General features: G+C 31.9%; 1 long non-coding RNA gene across 1 annotated transcript; it reads right to left on the reverse strand.

The window, feature by feature from the left end:
• Positions 1–1867: 1867 nt before the first annotated feature.
• Positions 1868–3163, reverse strand: LOC111890852 (uncharacterized). Its single transcript, XR_002850024.3, has 2 exons — positions 2773–3163; positions 1868–2201 (listed from the first exon to the last, which is right to left on the reverse strand). It is a non-coding gene; the product is annotated as an uncharacterized LOC111890852 (long non-coding RNA).
• Positions 3164–22593: the final 19430 nt, after the last annotated feature.

The raw sequence follows: 22593 nt of genomic DNA on the forward strand, positions 1-22593 counted from the left end.
CACTTGTCCCTTCTGGGTAGACAAGAAAATCGGCAACATCCAAATGTGTCATTTCAGGTTGATCTTCATGAATATCACTTTGAATAAAATTTGTTTTGATATATTATTTTTCTTTAGATTTTAGAGAAATTTGATAAAGATCAACAAAATGCTTTGGTAAGCGGCATGTACAAGACCAATGAATGGTCGTTCCACATCAGTGACAAACATTTTCAATTTTTTTTCCTTGACCAATTCTATCATTAGGATGTAGATTTTTGCTATTTTCCAACTTCTGATGGTTGCTTGTAATCTTGTTATTTTTTATGATAATAACCTCCACGACCTCGATTATACCCATGACTATTATGATTATATGATATTGCATTCACTTCAGGAAATGCACTAGAACCGGTCGGGATTGGTTGATGATTTTTCATCAATAGTTCATAGTTTTATTCAGCCACAAGAAGAAATGAGATTAATTCATAATATATTCTTTTTAAATCTTTCTCACGATATTGCTGCTGCATAAGCATGTTGGTGGCATGGAAAGTAGAGAAAATTTTCTCTAGCATAACATAGTTTTTCATAGTGAAAACACTAATCAAAATAAAGACTTGTATGCTCAAGAATTGTTAGTTAATAAATTTCAGAAAATAATTTGTAAGCATTGTACATGTAAACTTATAAAAAATACATACCTGAAAATAATAAGAGCGATAAAGAGTTAAAGGTCTATGGTAGAGTCGTGTTGATAACGTGTTATAAAATATGATCAAATAACAAGATAAGTTATAGAGTAAAGAAAGACATGAGAGTAGAGAGAACTTTTATTCCAATACTTGTGATGAACTCATCAAACTTTACAATACATAATATTCACTATTTATACTAGACAAAGAAGATGAAAGGTGATGTATGATATGAATGCTCATTATAGTGGTGCATAACTACACTCATAAAACACATAATAATGTTTGCTATAATGTTCACTAATTATGGAGAGTAATGGAGGAATATGGAGAATCCAATAGTCATTCACTAAATAATAATTCATAACAAAAAAAACATTGTTAAATGTTAATATGATTAATATAAATAGGCTAATCGAAACATATAGGCTAATCAAAAACAAAATCTCTAAAATAGTTAAATAATTCGAAAATACTAAAGTTAAGTCCAATGTGAAATGACATGGGCGTTCTCGTCAAGGCTATGGGACAGTCTTAGGTTAGCGTATGTGTACCTAATTTATATTAATCATATTCATGTTTAACAAAATTTTACATTTCTAATTAAAAATGTTTATAAAAAGCTTTACAAAAATAATAATTATACAACCTTATATGTGTTATATAGTTATATATTTGAATTACAAAATAATACTTATAAGGCCTTATCTATACTAAAAGAACAAATAACATGAAAATATGATTGTAAGTGAATTAACTTAGGAATTATGATTACAATGACCAAAAAATCTTTAATAAATACAAACAAACAAAATATAGAAAAAAACATTATAAAATATATTCGAACAAAAAGTCAAAAAAAAAAAATAGAAGAAATTATTCAAACAAAAAGTCAAAAGAAGTATTAATAAACGTATTCGAAAAAAATATTAAAAAATCTTTAATAAATACAAACAAACAAAATATAGAAAAAAACATTATAAAATATATTCGAACAAAAAGTCAAAAAAAAAAAATAGAAGAAATTATTCAAACAAAAAGTCAAAAGAAGTATTAATAAACGTATTCGAAAAAAATATTAAAAAATTAGAAAAAAATATACGAACAAAATATCAAAAAGTGTAAGAAAAAATATAAAAAATAATTTAATAATATATTCGAACAAAACATCAAAAAAATGTTAATAACTGTAATACAAATAAAATAACTAATAATAATAATAAATAATATATGGCGTTACATAAATGGTCATTGCGGCTGGAACAAAGTACATAAATGGTCCCTATGGTACAGTGGCGGAGCTTGAACAACTAACTTGGGGGGGCCGAAAATATTATAAACTGAAATTAACATTCTTAAAAAAAAAACAAATTGTTTTCAACAAATAAACACCAAAAACACATAGAAAAATGATTACAACTCAGCACAACGACCTTTAATGTCTTTATATTCATCAATTCGTTTCTTTATCATCTACCTTTCTTTTGTAAAAATAATCTAAGGCTTTCATCTTTCCCATGATTATATCTACAAAAATCAAAACGAAGGAACAATTATTCAATCAAAATCAAAAATATAAAGATAACCAATAACTCATTTAACAATTAACAATATGTGAAAACTGAAAAATGAAAAAAATGAATTGAAATCAAAAGTGATTAAGTGAAAACAGATCAATGACCAAATGACCAAATCAATAATCTCTTGTTGATTTTCAGTTTTGTTTGAAGCATAAGTGCATAACCAAATGACCAAATCAATAATTTTATGTTCCTTTTTGGTGTCCTAGAGCTTACATTAAATCATAAGTCATAACTGTCAACAATTAATTTAATCCAAAACTGAAATCAAAAGGTTATTAATTGGCATTTAGCAAATGACAGCTAAGTTAAAAAGAAATTCTAATTCCTAATTTGGAGTTTGGACCGAGAGAATTAGGGAAACTCAGAAACAGCAAATAGCAGCAGCACAACAATGAACAATCAACATTCAGCAATTAACAATCAAAAGAATTAAAGAAAGAACATCAGAAGTAGAACTAGAAAAGAAAGAACAGGATTCGCCGATTCGGGAATCGGGATTCCATACGAGACCATACCTGATTTCTGATTTTCTATTTTCTGTGAATGGCGACTTCAAGACTTGGCGAATGGCGATGGCCGATGGCGAGACTTCAGACTCGAGAGTGAGACCAGGCGGAGACAACGACAGTGCGACACAATGCGAGACAGCAACAAAGGTCACAACAGAAAGCGAGAAGCGATTTAGCGAATTGGGAAATTGGATGAATGATTTTGATTTCTTGAAGAATCGCTTGGAGAATTCGTATATTGGACTATTGGAGATTTGGAGTCTGTGAGGGATCGGGAGGGGCCAAAGCCCAAATTTGAAAAGAGCAGCCAATAACAAAATTTTTTTGAACTATAATCCCTGCTTCTAGCCCAAAAATCAGGGGGGGAGGGCACTGCCCCTCCTGCCCCCAAAGAAACTCCGCCCCTGCTATGGTAGGAAGAGCAAACGTGTCATTTCACAAGGGATTTAAATGAAAAAGTTAACACCTTTAGCCAAAAGGATTGTCTTTGTAAGATCTTGAAACCACAAAGAGTATCTATGCAAAAAGAAATTCATAAAGACCAAAGTTGGTCAATTCTATCAACCACAAGGACCATTTATGTAATTTTGTCTAAATATTTCCTAAATTGCAAAATTTAATCGATATTTTTGTGTATTCTAAAAACTTTTGTAACCCATAAGAGGTTACATCTTCCATATTATTTGTTTTAAATGTGATTTAGAAATCACAATTTACTAGAAGATGGCTTTTGGAAGTCATAGAAGTGGGAGGTCAAAAAAAATCAAAAATCAAAATCGAAAGAGAGATATCATTTGGTAAGTTATTAATGATTGTTTGAATATATATATATATATATATATATATATATATATATATATATATATATATATATATATATATATATATATATATATATATATATATGAAGTTGTGAAATTATTTTTTAAAATAAAGATTTTTTAAACCGTATTTTATAAACTCGTGGCTATATGTCACGAACTTTTAGCAACCATAACTTTTAAATAATTAAAGTATGGGTTATTATAATATCTACAAATTTTCGAGACTAAGAGCAAGAGTTTTGCATTGAATCCTAATTAAAATAATGAGTTAATATAAAAAACCTTAGATTTTGTATGTTTTCCGGATTAAATCTTAATTTTTTTCCCCCCGAATAAGACCTTGTATTTTTTCATTTTTTCCGATCTGGCTATTTTAGTCATTTTTTTACAAAAGAATTTATACAATGTCCGAAAAAACTAAAAAGGTTGAAGGTTTATTTGGAAATATTTAAAAGGTGGAGAGCTTTTTTCGGAAAAAAATACATAGTTAAGGGTTTTTTCTGAAAATGTGAAAAATAGGTCTTTTCGGAAAAAAAAGTAAATTTGAAGTTTATTCTGAAAAAATATAAGTTTTTTTTCCCTACTTTTCTTTTAATAGATCCGGAGACCGGACCCTGTTATCACCACAAGCCCAAATTGCTTGTTTTATCTTCAAGAACACCAATGTGTGGGCCGAAGATAACACTTCCTGTGCTGATCCGATTACCATGGAAAATGTCAAAATTTTCTTTAAAAAACTTCAAAAAATCAACCTTCACTATAATTTGATTTGTAACCCAATCATCTACTTTAAGCCCTTTAATATCCATCTCTTTTTTTTTTCCTTCAATATTACATGGTAATATTTTGAGTTTTCGTCAACTTCGATCACATGTAATTTTCTAGCGAGATTATTCATTTCTTTCATTCAAGGAGTTAGCACTGAGGCCATCATCTTGTAGTTTATCAATCTCACCAAGTGTTGTTGTAATTTGCAATTAATCAACACGTTTTTTTTTTTCTTTTGGTACTCACCATTCCAACCTTTAATCTTTGTCTTTAATTCTTTTAATTTGTGTTGAAAGTAGACAATCTTATTTGTATAATCGTCACCTCAAATGTCATCCAAGAGTTTCTCACCAACTCATCAAAATCGTCAGGTTCTAGCCAAGAGGAGGCCCATAATCATAAATGGGTTATGCATAAGAACAAGTTTTTAGCTAATTGGGTCTCTACCAACAAAACCTAATATTGGCTATATTATATATGTGTAATTTCTTTTATTTTCTCTCTGTGCTCTATAAAATGAAGACGTTGAAAATAATCACGTATCAGTGACTAAATATGTAAACGAGTCATAGTTCGTTATCAAGTTGTTTACCTTAATCATGATTATACAAAACATATTCAAATAAAGATATAACTCTATGATAATTTATAAAGCCAAAAAAATTAAAGAGATTCGACTCAAAACTCAACGGTATAAAAATAGAGAACGCAAACATTAGAATTAGATGATATAAATGTAAAAAGTACAGAAAATTGGTGAATTAGTGTAAGAAAATCTACGGACAACAACTTAATTATACTAATCTTCTAACTCCCAAAAAAAACTAATAAGCTTTTGTGGGTATAAATGTAATTGACAAAACTTAGGAAAACAACAGGAATATTCACTTAAAACATATATTTTATCTTTTAAGAAAAACAGTCTTTTGGTCCTTGGAAATAGGAATCGTATTCTTTTCAATTTACATTCATCAAATCTAGATACATAATATATTCTAAACAATGATTGACCCCTTTATTAAGAAAATAAAATAGCACAGTTTCTTTTTTATAAACAAAGATTCGTCTCTTATCAACCACGAGATTCATCAGTTCCATACCGATCTGCGTGGATTTTTCACGTTTTCTATTGATTACGTGTTTAAATTACTATACGCATTTTTTTTTGACTTAAAGTAGCTAAACTCCTCTCCTAATTTGAGATGGGAAATTCTACATGTATCCCACTTCCCCCAAATTGCTTTGTGTACTCTGGATATAAGTGTGTAATAATGTTTGTGTATCTTCATGATATAACGATTTATGTGAGTGAGTAGGATACATGTAGTGGTACCCATTTAAGATTTGTTTTATACGTCCAACCCAACTATTGTTAGCAATATAAGCTATTGACATAATTAGTATCAGTTTTTATAATCGTATAATTTAGTCATTGAATTTTTATTTTTGTAAGGTGATCTATCATTCAACTTGTTCAAAAAATACCAATATGACTGGGTAGGGGTGTTTGTTTTTTATGGATTAGTTCGATCCAATCAAACCAAGTATATTCAAATTGATTTCGGTTTAAAACATGGATTGAATAGTTCAAATTAAATTGAAAGCTGATCATATCCAACCAAATTATAATTCACTTTTCAAGAGATAAGACATTTAAAAAAAATATACCTTTAATACTAGCACAACAAGAAATATAAGTTTTAGGGACGACACCATTAACGACGACACCTAGTTTTAGGGACGACACTAAATAATACGTGTTTTGGTCGTTGCTAAAGGTTTAGGTCGCCGCTAATGCTGGCGTTGCTAAAGGGTATTACCGACGATCTGTGTGAATGCCTTTGGATCAATTAGTGCCCCTACAATTGCATCCTGATCCAACTTGTTCATATTAATAGCGACAACATTAGTTGCGACGACAATGTCACCGTTAAAACTAACGAAAAAGGGCATGTGAATTTTCCTCCAATCCAAAGACGTCGCTAAAGGCGTCGTCGTTGAAGGGTGCAACCTTTTGTTACCCACCAGGTCTCGCATAAATTGATACTTCTGATACTTCCTCAATTTTCCGGCGACGATTGATGCGTCTTTCCGGCGACTTCGTATTTTCCATCACAGAAGCAACCGCCGACGCACCCCACTTCTTCCGACAGAGTGATTTCCAGCTCCTCACTGACGTACCAGCTGCTTCATCGGCGACAATCACCACCTCAGCTCGCCATCATCTCCGACGAACTTCTCCACCAACGAAGGTATGTTTTCCTTTCTCTTTTCCATCGTATTTTTTCTTTCTCTCTCTCTCTCTCTCTCTCTCTCTCTCTCTCTCTCTGTGTGTGTGTGTGTGTGTGCACGCGCGCGCACACGTTTCTCTTCTTTCTTTTCAAATTTTGCTGATTTTGGTGGTTTTAAGGAGATTCCTCCATTCTTCGGCTATTACAACCACCACAACACTGCCACTATGCCACCTATCTTCGGCGACGATCACCACCTCTACTCCACTGTTTTCAGCTCTACAACCACATGTTCCTTAATTTACTGTTTGTATGTGTATGTATGAATTTGATATGTGTGTATCTGTATTTTATACAAGAAAATGATATATATATATATATATATATATATATATATATATATATGTATATATGTGTGTGTGTATGTATGTGTATTTGTTTATGTGTAATTGGTATTTTGTATATGTGTATATGTATATGTCTATTTGGAATTGGAATATATGTGTATTTGGTCTATGTATGTCTCTTTGGTATGTGTATATATGTATTTGGAATTGGAATATATTAAATAAAACATTTCGAAACAAATTTATTGTGAATATTGCAAAACGGTTGACGTTAAATTCACCATTAAAATGTGAAAATAATCTAGGGTTTCGAGAAAACACCTTGACTTTTATGAAACCACCTACTTTAATAATGTCAAATAAGTATCATTTTGTATATAAAGTTTTTTTTAGTACGTAAATGTTTCAATTGTATTATTAAGTTTTTTGAAGAACTGAACAAACTATTTCTTCATGATTGTCATGTGAACCAGAATTAATCATAACACTCTAACATCCAATTGGTTTGAGTAAGGCAAGAGGCCTATTTCGTTGTTTAACGTATAAAAGACAAAAAAAAAGTCATTCTAATTATTATTTCTAGTTCATCAAGCATAATAACTAACAATTGAATGTTTTTCTGCAAACTAAGAATCTAACATATGAATCTCGTGCTTAGAATGATCTGATGGGGAAGAAGAAACCCTAAAAAAAGCTACGGGTTGTAAAAAAACAGTTTTTCATTATGATTCTTGTAACACCCTAATTTTTGGTATGTATGCTTAGAATGATTTGATGGGGCGTACCACTTGGTACGCTCAATGTACTGGCTAGTGATGGATCGGGACAAGCGGGTACATACGATGGGTGTATGCTATCGTACGCTGGGCGTACGTGGATCTTTCAGAAACCCTAATGTATGGTGTTTCACCCTATATATATGATATTGCCATATTTATACATGTTTTTAGGCAATATTTACTTACATTTTTATGCATATTTTGGTTATTTGCATTGAATAATGATACTTATAAGTTTAAATTGTACTTTGCAGCCAAATAAAAGGCATTTTGAAGAAAATGGACTAAAAACGGCAAAACTTGGAACTTTGGAGGCTTGGAGAATAAAAGAAAAAAAAACCACGAAATCACGACCAGTGTTGTAAGACTCGCCGTGTTGGCCGATTACTCCTCCGAGTATTCGCTACTCGGCCCCTTACCGATGCGAGTTACAGAATCCCGAGTACTCCCGGATCGGCCCTTACTGAACTAAGCAGTGTTGTAAAACACGGTCAACTCGGTGATTAATATGTATAATATACTTAATGATTTATTATTTAACACACACACACATGTGATTATTACTAAATACACATCTTAAATTTTCAGTAATTATTCATGAAATGAGACAAATATGTGTTTTTTTAGTTTTTGTGTATTTACATGTGTCCAATTTTGTTATATATTTCAATCAATTTATGATTTTAACTTATGCTTTTGACATATATAATTTCCCTAAAAATATTTCTACGTGAATTACCAAATCCGAGTACTCCCCAAGTACTCCTAAGTACTCCCGAGTACTCGCTACTCAGTAGTCGGTCGAACAGGTACCGAGTAACGAGCTCTACAACCTTGCTCACGACATGTGTGGGAATATTCCAGAAGATAAACTTCGCATAGAAGACTCCTTGTCAAACACGGATAACAACGAATTCACGTCGTGAGACATGCTTGTTCACGACGTGGGCGTGTATAATTCAGAAAACTATATATTCTCTTGATCATTACGACTTGGGGGACTTTTGGCTGACTTGGAGAATTTCTAGAGTCGGAAATCAGAAGGAGAGAAGGTCTGGAAATTGGTTTGCATACCAAGGAAGAAGGAAGAGTTCATAATTAACTTAATAGTTTGGTACTTTTAATATGTTTTTTACTATGGTTTGTTTATGTTTATTTGTTAGCATGTCCAGCTAAATCTAGTTGCTTCTGTTAGGTAGATGAAGCTAGAACTCATGGTTTTATTTAATTAATCTAGACTTTACTTGTTGGTTATGTCTTATGTTTGATTGGTATCCCTAGCATGCTTGATTTGATAATTAGATTGCTTAAACTTCTTATTCCGTGTAGTTAATGACCATTATTCTGCATGAAATTGAACACCTAGTAATTTAGTGAACATTAGATTATTAGAGCTAAGATTGAACTAATCTTAGAGGAATTGAATTAATAAATTAGGTTGTGCTAGAGAACTCATGTTATGACCATAATTTGTGTTTGTTAACCCAATCTCACATAGCTCCAATATTATTCAACAATTGATTTTGTGTTAAATTATGTGTGACCATACATAGACCTACATGAATTAATTGATAATTAGTACATTTAGAACTGAAGTGCTAATAATGTTTTAATTGGTAACCAACAGGAATTGTCATAATTAATTTATAAACCATTGAGGGAAAGTGGATCCGAACTAACAGAAGTGTTTTGTTTATTGATTGAATTGTGTTAAGAAATTAAGTTTATCTAAACTTGCAAAATTAGATAAAACCACTACTTTGTTAGGAAGTTAGGTTAATTTAATAGTAGGTAAATTAATTAGTTAAAACCGTTCCCTATGATCGACACCCGACTTACCCAAACTATTCTATAATTAAACTAGGTACACTACATAGGTGCATTTTAGTTAGTTAAGTTAGTTAGGTTAATAATTTAACATTAGTAGATACTTTTGTGCACATATGGATCTCGTAGTCACCATTCTCAATCAAATAGGAAAACATAAGATTACTACAATTTATTAATACACCAATAATAATAACAATATTACCACTCTCAGCTCCTTGGACCTTCCGTGACTTCTCCCGACCCGAACATGGATCCTGTGCTTCAGATAGTAGGAGCTCTACTACTATCTTTCACACCTATGCATGTTTGTTTCGAGATCCATTATGGCCTATCCAATTCACTCATTGCCGTCAATTTCTATCATATATAATATCTACACTAGCAATTTAGTGGGTGTTTGGTAGAGGGAAATAAAATTAGAGAAAAGGAATTGATTCTTTTTCTCTTGTTTGGTTAATACAAAAAATAAGGAAAAGAGAAATAAATCAATTCCTTTTCCATCAAATAAATTCCCTATTTTTAAAAGAGAAAAGGAGAGAAGAAAGAAAAAAACAAGCTGTCGAGAATAGGAAAAAAAAAGACGGAGAATTGCATCTCCCCCCATTCGAACCCCATCAGATGCATTAAGTGGCATTTTTCCATCGGATTTTCATGCAAAAAGGCCCACGTTCTTCTTGTTTCCCTACATGTGCCGTTCCTTTGCTACTCCATCGTTCTCACAAATGTTCTCCATAGAATTGCTGACTTCTTTGTAGTTCTTTCTCGATTGAATTTTGCTTTGAGTCTTGCTATGTTAAACTCGATTCTTGCAATGATAAAATCAATTATGTTTGAATCAAAGGTATGAGTCTACTTGTATACATATAACTTCATGGTTTTGAATGTTCCTCTGTTAAAATTAAAATCAGTTCTTTGTTGTTTGAATCTTGTACAAGTGTTGAATGATTATTGATTGTTGTATAATATTTCTACATTTATTAGAATTTTTATCCAACTTTGACCCATCATAAAGACCTCATACGAGCTCGGAATGAGTCGGTTTTTTTGTCCAACTTTGAACCATCATAAAATCTTCATACCAACTCAGAATGAGGCGATTTTTTTTCCAGATTGTAGTCCTCTGTCTTGTCTACATGTTAGGCTTAAGAAATAGCTTATTCGGTTTAGTTTTGGCTGAGTTATGCTGACGCGAACATGGGCTGTTAGGATATTTGTTAGGACTGTTCACTATTCGGATAAAACCGAATTATCCAAGTGGACAATTTGGATTGGACTATTTGGTTCGGTTATTCGGATTTTTGGATTGGTTTTCAACAAAACCGAATTATTATTTTGGATTTCGGATTGGTTTTGGTTAATATAATAAGAACCGAATAGTCCAAAAAAACCGAATAAACATTTATTATTCATCTATTTATAATATATATGTATAATTATTTATTAACTTTCTAATTTATTTTTTGAAATAGGTTCAAAACGTTTCACCCGATAAAAAAACATTAATATGCATTTTCTCTCGAAAATTTTGTATCTATAAAATATGTAACTATAATATATCTTCTTATTAGTTGTTTATAAATTTCAAATCACAACTAAATTATTTGTTTTTGCTTCTTGTGTAAAGTTAGGTAATATTATAATTATATGTTGTTTTAAAATGTTTCAGTTTTTGAAAACCGAATTATAAAAACTGATCCAACCGAATTGTAATTGGATCGGATCAGATCGAATTTGAATTTAGTTTGGACAATTCGAATCGATGTTTTAAAAACCGAAATCAATTTGGATTTACTTGATTGGATCGGATCAAACCGATCCATCCAAACGAACACCCATTATTTGTAAACTGTTTCAGCAATTTTTTAGCTTTTTTGTCGAATTTTGAACCATCATAAAATCTTCATACCAACTCGGAAGGAGGCGATTTTTTTTCTTCAGATTGTAGTCCTCTATCTTGTCAACATGTTAGGCTTAAGAAATAGCTTATTCGGTTTAGTTTTGGCTGAGTTATGCTGACACAAACATGAGCTGTTAGGATATTTGTAAAGTGTTTCAGCAATTTTTTAGCTTTTTTTGTCTAACTTTGAACCATCATAAAATCTTCATACCAACTCGGAATGAGGCGATTTTTTTTTCAGATTGCAGTCCTCTGTCTTTTCTACATGTTAGGCTTAAGAAATAGCTTATTTGGTTTAGTTTTTTCTGAGTTATCCAGATGCGAACATGGGCTGTTAGGATATTTGCAAACTATTTCAACAATTTTTTTAGCTTTTTTGTCTAACTTTGAACCATCATAAAATCTTCGTACCGGCTCGGAATGAGGCGATTTTTTTTTCAGATTGTAGTCCTTTGTCTTGTCTACATTTTAGGCTCAAGAAATAGCTTATTTTGTTTATTTTTGGCTAAGTTATGCAACTCTAAACAGTGACTGTTATGATTTTTCTTTCGATATTTCTATCATTTTTTGGCTTTTTTGTCCTAACTCATCCTTCCTTGTATATACGTAGATGACACGAACACCTTTGCAACAACGGATTGTACGAAATATACAAATTTTTCGGACATCCGCCGTAAGAGCATTTTATGCAATGTATGTCATGATACGTTGGTGGATGTTGTATGATTTTACCATGAATCGTTTAGAAAAAGCTACAATATTACGCGAAAAATATTTAATGAGTTACCATAATGGGTGTGATAGTATTCATGATATGGTTTATAAAAGTGATAAAACAAGTGTGGTTAACATAAGAATGAATAAAAATGCATTTAAGAGACTATGTGACATGCTTGAACAAAGAGGGGGGGGGGGGGGTTGAAAAATAGCAAAAACATGTTAGTTGACGAGCAAGTTGCTATGTTCTTACATGTACTTGCACATAACAAAAAAAATAGGATTATAGTAGAAAGATTCAAAAGGTCAGGTGAACTGTAAGTCGATATTTCAAGGTAGTCTTAGATGCGGTATGTCGATTACATAAAGAATTCTACAAGAAACCTGTGCCAATACCCAATGACGAAACCGATGAGAGGTGAGGTGGTTTAAGGTTAGTAATTAGTTATTATAAATTTATTTAATTCCAATATTAATTAAATAATTTGTTTTATGTACAGGGTTGCCTAGGGGCATTAGATGGAACATATATCAAAGTTAAAGTCCCTGCAGCAAAGAGAAAACCTTATCAAACACGCAAGGGTGAGATTTGTACTAATGTACTTGGAGTGTGTTTGAGAGATCTTCAGTTCATATATGTACTAGCGGGATGGGAGGGTTCTGCAGCAGATAGTCGAGTAGTGCGAGATGCTATTAGTAGACCACATGGTCTTAAAATACCCCATGGAATGATATACATAAAACATAAAGCTACACAATATTGTCAATACAGTCTAACTAAATATGTAGAATCTATTGTAGGAACATACTACCTTTGTGATGCGGGTTATACAAATGGTGAAGGTTTTTTAACACCTTATCGCGGGCAACGTTACCATCTTAACGATTGGTCTCGACTTCCTACAAATGCTAAAGAGTTATATAACATGAGAGATTCATCAGCAAGGAACATAATAGAACGATGTTTTGGATTAATTAAATCTAGATGGGCTATTTTACGTGATAATGCATACCATCCAATAGAATCTATGCCACGCATAATCATTTCATGTTGTTTGATGCATAACTTCATATGTACAACCATGACGGAAGACCCCCTTGATCAAGAAATTCCTACAAATCACACCCAATTTGGACATGAACATGACAACGTTATTTCTACCGTGGCGACCTCGCAAGGATGGACTGACCGTCGAGATCTTCTTGCTAATACTATGTTTACTGATTGGAGTTCAAGGCATGTCAATAATTAATTTATTCAATGTTTTTATGTAAATTTATTATTCATTATGTGGTGTTTATACTATTTTTAATAATTGAACAACTCTATTATTATTTCATTATTCTTGTTTATATATTGTATTCATTATGTGGTTATTATTTAGTTTGAATCTATTTGTAAGTTATTCATTATATTAGAAATATGTTTTTCAATATTTATGTATATATATATATATATATATATATATATATATATATATATATATATATATATATATATATATTAATTAATTAACAAGAAAATAAATTATTTGGTAAAAAGTGATGTTATAATAAAAAATTATAAACATAAAATATACTTATTTTGGCAAACTAAGATGTGTATTATAATAATGTTGTTTAAAAATAAATAAACAAGGTAAAAAATGCATTTCTATTTCACTGTTTAATACTACCAAACAAGAGAAATGATTCTCTCACACATTTCTCTTGTGGATTCTCAGTTCTACCAAACAAAGGAGTCAATTCTCTTTCTCCATCTTAATTCTCTTTCTCTGCATTTTCATTCTCTGTAGCAGTTCCATTTCTCTGTACCAAACGCACCCTTATATCATTTCCTAGTGTAATGGTTCCATTTTCATTCCTCTACTCTAATCCACAAGGAAGCTCCTCCGACACTAACGTGTCGCCAAATGAATGCACAATCATACACAATGTGAAGCCAGATAGTCATTCGAATATCAAATTTTGCGCCAGAACGGTTGGACTCAAACAAGAGCTGCGCACTAGGCTAAATCAGACATTCTAAGTCTATTTAGCTCCTATTACATACAACCTAAAGCATTCACTTAATGACCTATCAGTGTTAGCATAAATTCCAAGTGGCATTTAGTAGGCACTCAACATGGCATGAAAGCATAAGGCTATCTAATATACATACATCTTATGTTCTAGAAAGCAATAATTCTCATCAAACAATTAAATCCTATTCCTTTGGCTTTGACTGACTGTACACGTTGCGTCCTTGATCCTTGTTACCAAAATTTTCCATTTTCTTTTACAAACTTTTTAAAGAAAATATTTCCAAGCCACAAACTTAAGTTCAAACACACCGAGATGTGTCTGATTCGCTCAAGCTTTGCTCTGATACCAACTTGTAATGTCCCAAAAATTCCAATAAATTTAAGCTTTTGAAAACATATATTTATAATAAAACCATTAAATCCACTAATTAACCAAAAATGTTAAGTTTCAAGTATTCAAATAACATTTCAAAATCAAAACACACTTCCAACAATATTAATCCATTTATACTTCAAAACAACAACGAGAAACTAGTATTCTTAAAATCCCATATCAAGAGTCTATGACAAGGAACCAATCTTCAATCGCGCCAGTGTACAGTCAAGCTAAAGCCTTGTTCATACCATATGTACCTGTAATAATAATTTTATAAAGGAAAGGGTAAGCACGAAGCTTAGTGAATTCCAACAAAACATAACAATAGAAGTATTACACCCTACTCCTACATTTCATGCCATTATCAAACATACAAGCATTCATATAGCATAAACATCAAGATCATACAACTCGTATCTATGTGGGAACACATCCCAAACAACACCCAAATATGGACTCGATATTCAGCCGTTGAGCACAAACATATCGACTCGGTATTCAGCCGTCGAGTCCAAACATATCGACTTGGTATTTAGCCATCGAGCCCAAACATATCATGTATATACATTCCGCATAACAAATAAGTACATCAAATATAACTAATGCAACAAGTATTATTTTAGCTATCAACCATATAGTTCCTAGTCTCACTGGACCTAATGGTAAGCATATAATACCCTAAGGTTATAAAGTGAGGAACTCACCTCGAGTAGTCAAACACCCTTCAAATAATCCAAACACCCCTTCACACCAGGTCAGCCTTCAACTTCCTAATAGTGACCAAAAATAGTTAAGTTATGGTCCTTTGATATCTCAAAAGTACAATATTCATGGGTTGTTTTTTTTAGATTTATACATAGAAGTTACGGTCTGTTCGGTACCTGCTTTATCCCCCTTAAGCACCTTATTTTTCAAAAATGTTTTATATGAATGAAGTTCATGTCCTTAGCTTTAAAAGTAGTATTTGCACACCTCTGTACGATTCTTCTATAATTTTTGGCGATTTTTACAAAACTGGCTCCAAAACAATTCACTACGGACCAGTCTGGGTAAATGGTTGATTTCACCCTAGTTAAAGGCATTTCTGGCATTCGGTCAAAATTGATGAATTGTAGAGGACTCAAAAATGAAACTCTGGGATTTGGTTTCGGTTAAAAAGGTTTTCCAATGATCAAGATATGATCTCTCAAAGATATGGACAGATTAGGGTAAAATCCTGAAATCACAGCTTTGGCTTTTTAGGGTTAATTAGCTTCTTAACCCATTAAGACCTAATCCAAAATGAGTTATAACCTGGAAAAGATGTCCTTAACATTATTGACAAACCATTGAGGCCAAATAACAATTCCAATATGAAGCCATGATCCAAAGTAGGTCACTTTAAAGAGAAAATTAAGTTTAGTGCCTTAATAGTAAAATCATCAAACTAGGGTTTGGTTTCTCTCCCTCTCCTAGACCTTACAACCAGAATATTGCACCACCCATTTCCATCCTAGAAGGGTGGCCAATGGTGGTTGTGAATGGCAGCCGTGGCCGAGGCCAAGGTGGTTATAAAAACCGAACAAAAGAGAAGAAAAAGAAAAGGGTTCGATCCTTCACCTGTTACAGGTCATTCTCTCTTGATTCCATTTCTATCTTGACCTCTTCACCCTTTCTCCTTCCTTGGGTCAACACTCCAAGTTGCTGCCTCTTTCTCGGTCACACAACAATTTCCCACTCTCCATCTTTCTCGGCTTGTAGGTCATGACGCACACACATACACATATATTAGGTTTGGACTTTTTTTTGTTTTATATATATATATATATATATATATATATATATATATATATATATATATATATATATATATATCATACATACTTATAAAGCTAGCATTTTTTTTCTTAAATCTCATGCATTTAAAACCCCCTTTTTTAACTTTCTCAAACCACATTCATTTGAAACCCCCTTTTTTAACTAATGCAACTCAAAAGTTTTCTTAATTATGATTTAACACTCAAAATTTTTATAACTTATATTATGTTTAATTATCATTTAGTGAAAAGTTTACTCTAAAAGGCCAATCTTTTGTGTCTTTTGTGTTATATAAAATCTTACATGTAAGAAGGATTTGAAGATATTGTGATTCAAAAGTTTTCATATAGTTGAAGCATTCATGATCCAAATATGATGATTTGAAGAAATGAGTTATGTCGCATCGATGGTAATTGTAATATGATTTTTTCTTTCAACTAAAACAAATGAATCTTTTCTATTCTTTCTTTATCTTCAGTTTCTCATTTAATCTTTATATGTGATTTGTGTGTATTACTCAATCTTGAATGTGACTCTCCAAACATCAATGTTTTGCTTCGAATATCTTTCTGATTCTTCTTTTTCAAGAAAAATATTTTGATTGTAGGTTAGTGAAGAATTGTCATCAAGTTTCTATGGTTGGATGGTGTTAAATGAAGAAAGGAGATTCATAAAATGGATATAAATTTTTTTGTTTGAGCAAAGTTGACAAATGTTAGTTTTTTCTTTTGATTTAAATGTATGTTTATGTAACATTTTTATTTATATATTCAACTACTCAATGCTCTTATTTATTTGATTGTAGTTTTTATATTTTGATTATGTTTATTTTCTATTATTTTTGTTGGGTTATCCTACACAACATATTTAAAAGATAACATAATTTTGAACGTTTGATATGTAATTATAATAGACTTATCATGATATGTTCATCATATGAAAGTAATTTATCTATATTACTACGACAAAAATTATATATGACATTTACGAAAATATATATATTATATGTGATTTGTTTAACATGTATATGCACCTATGTATGTTATAAATTTATAATTAAATATCTTTATGTCTAATAATTGAAGAGATTAAAATGATGCATCAAAACCAATTATTTAGATGAATATAATAATAATAATAATAATAATAATAATAATAATAATAATAATAATACATTTCCAAGTACCGCATCCATTTGAAACTCACACTACAACTCAAGAGTTTTCTAATTTATGTATATTTATTTGTTACAACTCAAGAGTTTTTAACTTATGATTATTAATTAGTAATCACTAATAACTTTATATTTTTCTTTCTTTTATAAGGTTGTAAAGTTTTGCTCATTAAAAACATTAATGTATTTGAAGAGATTTGTGATTTAAATATGAAGAGTTAATATAAATGTTATAATAGATGTTTTAGTGTTTTTATGTTATTAAAAGTTATAGTGTTTATTTTTCATATTTTTTTTATTATTCGTTGTATATATATATCTTTTTTAATACAAATGTTATAATAGATGTTTTTCTATTTTTATGTTACTAGAAGTTGCAGTTCATATTTTTGTTCATACGTTTTGTTATCTGTTATATTATCATTCATTTGATATATATAATTTACACAATTTTAAACGGTTTATAAAATTATCAAATAATTGTATATATCACAATTACTTAAAAATTAAACTATAATGTTTAATAAAACTAATATGTTAACTATATGTTTGTTTTACTACTAACATTTTGTTTCAAAGTAGAAATATTAAATAATAATTTGGTAAAAGTTATTATTTTAACTATATAATTCTATTCTCGCGCAATGCATAGGGATTCGCCTAGTATATATATAAGACAAGGGTAAGGAGTTAAAGGATTGATCAGGCCTCACCTTTAAATCTCAATTACATGGTGTTTAAACAGATTTTTACATATTGGTCCCCCAAACATTGCCATAATGACAAGACAGCCCCCTTTCACAAAACTTTGACATTTTAGGTTTCCTAACTTGCCACTTTCAGTCCATTTTTTTGGAAATTAATTATTAAGCCCTCTAATATGCAAAATCTTAAATATCCTAATTATTGATTATTATTTATTAATTTGTATTTATACTTATTTTCCATTATAAATTAATTAAAAGGAAAACATGGTGTTACATTATTGTGTTGGGTCCCAACCTTAATATTTCATTTAGATGTTATATTAAGGATTAAATCAACTCACTTGAATTTTCTCCCTTTTGTAGATGTCTAGTTCTGACAATTATGGTATTCCTCAATCCTTTGGAAAAGGCTTTCTTTTTGAAAAGGGTTATATATGGTTCACAAAGAGATAAGTCAAAATTATTATAAGTAATAATAGATTTTACCTGTTGAACGATGCTTGTGCCAGGTGGATCATTGGCAGCCATGTACGAGTAGTTTGGTTCAACATCTTCTTCATCTTTCTCTGACCCAGATGACCAGTAGTCTTCATCACATTTAATTTCTTTTCGATCCATAAAACACATGTTTCTGCCAGTGGTTATGTCATCATCATCTCCAAAAGACCAATATCCTTCCACATCCCTTGATATAGTGCTAACAAAAGCCTTTTCACTTTCTTCCATTTCTTAAGCTCGACATGTATAGTAAGCAAAGTCCTTGATCTTAGGTTTCTGTAGGACTTCGGCTAAGAAATATCTATCAAATTGATTTGCATGACCACATTTGTGACATACAATCTTGGGTTTTTTCTGACTTCAGAGTCTGTGATAATTCCGATGAGTGATTTGGTGTAGGGAGGTTAGGTTTGTAGGATGGTGGGTTTTCTGAAGGGTTGAGGATTATTTTGGTTAGGTGTATGAAAACGGTTGTGATATGACTTGTTAGAAGGACGATTGTATTTCATGGAAAGTAAGGAAAACTCCTGTTGAAAACGGAGTTCAGAGTCCATATCTTCAAGATTAAGGTCACCAGCTAATTGATAGTTGTTATTTTTGGGAGCATGCATGGTTGGAGGTGAGGGTTGAATAGGAGGGATATATGGAACAACAGCTGAGAGAGGGTCCGAAATAGCAGGGTTCGGAGTTAGTGGTTTGTAGGAACTGACTAGAGCTAGAGGGCCTCCAGTGAGTTCACTTAGTGTGTATGCAACATTTGACTCATGTCCTTGAAGCTCATCGAACAGTTGGTAGAGCTTCAGCTTTTTCAGAGATCCATTACTCTGAAGACATGACTTCACATTTCCCCATCCCTTTCTGAGGCTGTTAATGAACTTGAGGTTGTATTCAAGTGGGGTCGGACTATCCCATAAGTTGTCATGTTGTTAATGATGATTCGGTATCTATTTGAGGCTGAGGCACTAGATTCACCAGGTGTGGTAGTGAAAGTCTCGAACTCGTTGACAACTAAGGTTAGACACTTATCCTTCATGTTCTCTAACCCTTCGAACAAATCTTGAAGTGTATCCCAAATCTCTTTTGCGGATTTGCACAATTTGATATGCTCAAATAGAGAAGGTGGAACACCAAACACCATTTCGGAAAAGACAATTTGATATGCATGCAGCTTTTCAAGTTCATCAGTAGTGAGAGGTGCTTGATGTTGTTCATCCTGTCCCATGAGAGTTACAACAACATCTCTAACAATGGTTTGAACTGGAACATGGAAACCTTCTTAACGGACTTGTAGATATATTCATCCTTTTCTTTTCCAAGTAAAATCTTTCCATTCTGACTTTCCAGTGATCATACTCTTCAACAACTAGTTGTGGGGCACGTGTAGGGCAACCCACGCTATTTGCTATTTACATTGAGTATATTTGTTGAGAATTAGAAGTAGCCATTGAAGTTAAGATATCTTGAGCAAAAGTGGTATATAGAAGAACTTTTATCCTGAACACATAAATAATCAAAATATCAAGGTAATCTCAAATCAACTATAATATGTTCTTATGGATTCAAAGGACAACAACTCAAGCTCCGATACCAATTCTGAGAACAAGGATCTGATTGCATAGGGACAAGGATCAAAAACTCAAACCTTGATTTAATGCTTAAGATCAATGTCTGCTTCTGATTATAAGTTCCATTCAAGTCTGGCAAGACCAGTGGAGACTGAAGATGAGAATCAACAAAGTACTTCAAGTATTAAATATGGAGAATAATGAGTATACTCAAAGTAAAGACAATAAATGAACAAGTAGAATGTTTTAAAGAGTTTGATTTGAGAGAAAGATGCAAGTGAAGTAAATTCAAATATAGCTATATTTGGAGGAACAATCCGTCATATATTCTTGACATTAAACACTCCTTAAATAGGAGAAAGGAGTACATCGTACAAACTCAAACCAATACATAAGACCAGAAAAAAGAGTTACTTCTGACACTCTGATTATCCATTTTGAAAAAATAAACTAAGTCCTGTGTATTGTTATATCAAACTAAAAGACAAGAATAATTAATGCATAGACGAATAAAATGATTCAGACTTATTCTTTGTTCAGAACATCTTTTCTTTGAACATACTCTCTACTCCGGACACAATCTTCACTTTTGACCATAGACTGACTCCAGACCATATTCCACTTCGGAACTAAGACTGACTTCAGAACATCTAAATGTTAGAGATTTCTAGAGGTTCACTTTCAGGTTCCAACAATGACCATTAAAATTGGTCACGACATATTGGGAGCTGTTTTTAGTAACATAAATATCAAATAACTTTCTCTCTCTCTCTCTCTCTCTCTCTCTCCCTCTCTCTCTCTCTCTATATATATATATACACACACACATCTAGGTAACAAACTTGTTGAAAATGTTCACATATGACCGATTATAATGTGATATCCCCAAATTCACGGTCATTTTTTTATTTATGCTTATTTAAACATCAGAGTATTCATTTTAAAGAATAATATTGTGGAATTTGTTCCCAGAAAAACATGATAAATATATTATCAAAGCATTTCCAAATAAATGTATTTTGTTTATATTAAAACTTTGGGATGCCATCGTCAATACGAAAACATAAGCATAAACAGACCTTACATTCATTTACACTAATGATTTGCATCTCCTTTAATCTCTTAGTGTAATGTAGCTTCGTATCGATACTTGTGATACAAATAAACTGAGTAGGTCACGTTGGGAAACTTGGTGAGTACATAGGGTTTTCAACCCACAATAATATAATTATTATGTTTAATCATTAAACAATTAACCCAACTTCTCATCCCCATTATCATCTTTATTCTTAAGGATCTACCCTAAGAATCATCTATTCATCATTCATTCATTCCTAAGGATTGTCCTAAGGAATAGGCACGAAGTCCATCGCTGCCAGGGTTCATCCAACAGGCACGAAGTCAATAGCGGCCGATGTTATCTGTTAGACACTAAGTCCATAGCTGCCCATATACATTTATAGAGCACTAAATCCATAGCTGCCAACTTTCATTTGTAAGGCACTAAGTCCATAACTACCAATGTTCATTTGTAAGGCACTAAGTCCATATCTGTCGGGGTTTATCTATTTGTCACTAAGTCCATAGCTATCAGGGTTTATCTATCAGGTACTAAGTCCATAGCTTCCAATGTTCATCTATATCATCTTTCATCTCTTATCATTCTTCTACCCATCTTTACCCAATACTTTTATAGGTATAAAATACATATACAGTTTACCGCTAGATTTTAGTCTAATACTTATAGCGACTATTTACAAGAGATATTGTTTTATAAGTGTTAAACAATACTTTTCAACCACTATGTACAGACAGGAGCCAGACATGAAACACCGAAGGGCAGGACCATTTTGGCATTATAGCACTTCTGAAATCCAACAACCCTATGTGACTCTTCAAACCATATTCCCCGTACTGCGAGTAGTTAAAAGATATTATAATAACACTTTGTATATTATATATTATATATATATTGTTTATAAGTTCATAATAACGATATTGAACTTAAACATAATCTATACTTAAAGTAGGGTAAACATAACTCACTTACTAGGAGGTTTGGCTAGGAACCGGGCTCTGCGGGGGCAGAACTTCCAAGCCGAAAGCTCTTCTTCTCTGAGCCTTCTAGCGCTCCGGGACTCGCCTCTTAGCACTTGGGAAGTACTAAGGCTTGGGAGAGGTTTAGAGATAAGTTAGAGAGAGAGATAGATAGAGAGAGAGAGAGAGAGAAGGGTTAAGGTGTGAAGGAAAGTGTTGAACCTCACATGGTATTTATAGGGGTTGATCCTCGATA

The sequence above is a fragment of the Lactuca sativa genome, chromosome 6, assembly GCF_002870075.4.
Source record: "Lactuca sativa cultivar Salinas chromosome 6, Lsat_Salinas_v11, whole genome shotgun sequence".
NCBI classification, from domain to species: Eukaryota; Viridiplantae; Streptophyta; class Magnoliopsida; order Asterales; family Asteraceae; genus Lactuca; species Lactuca sativa.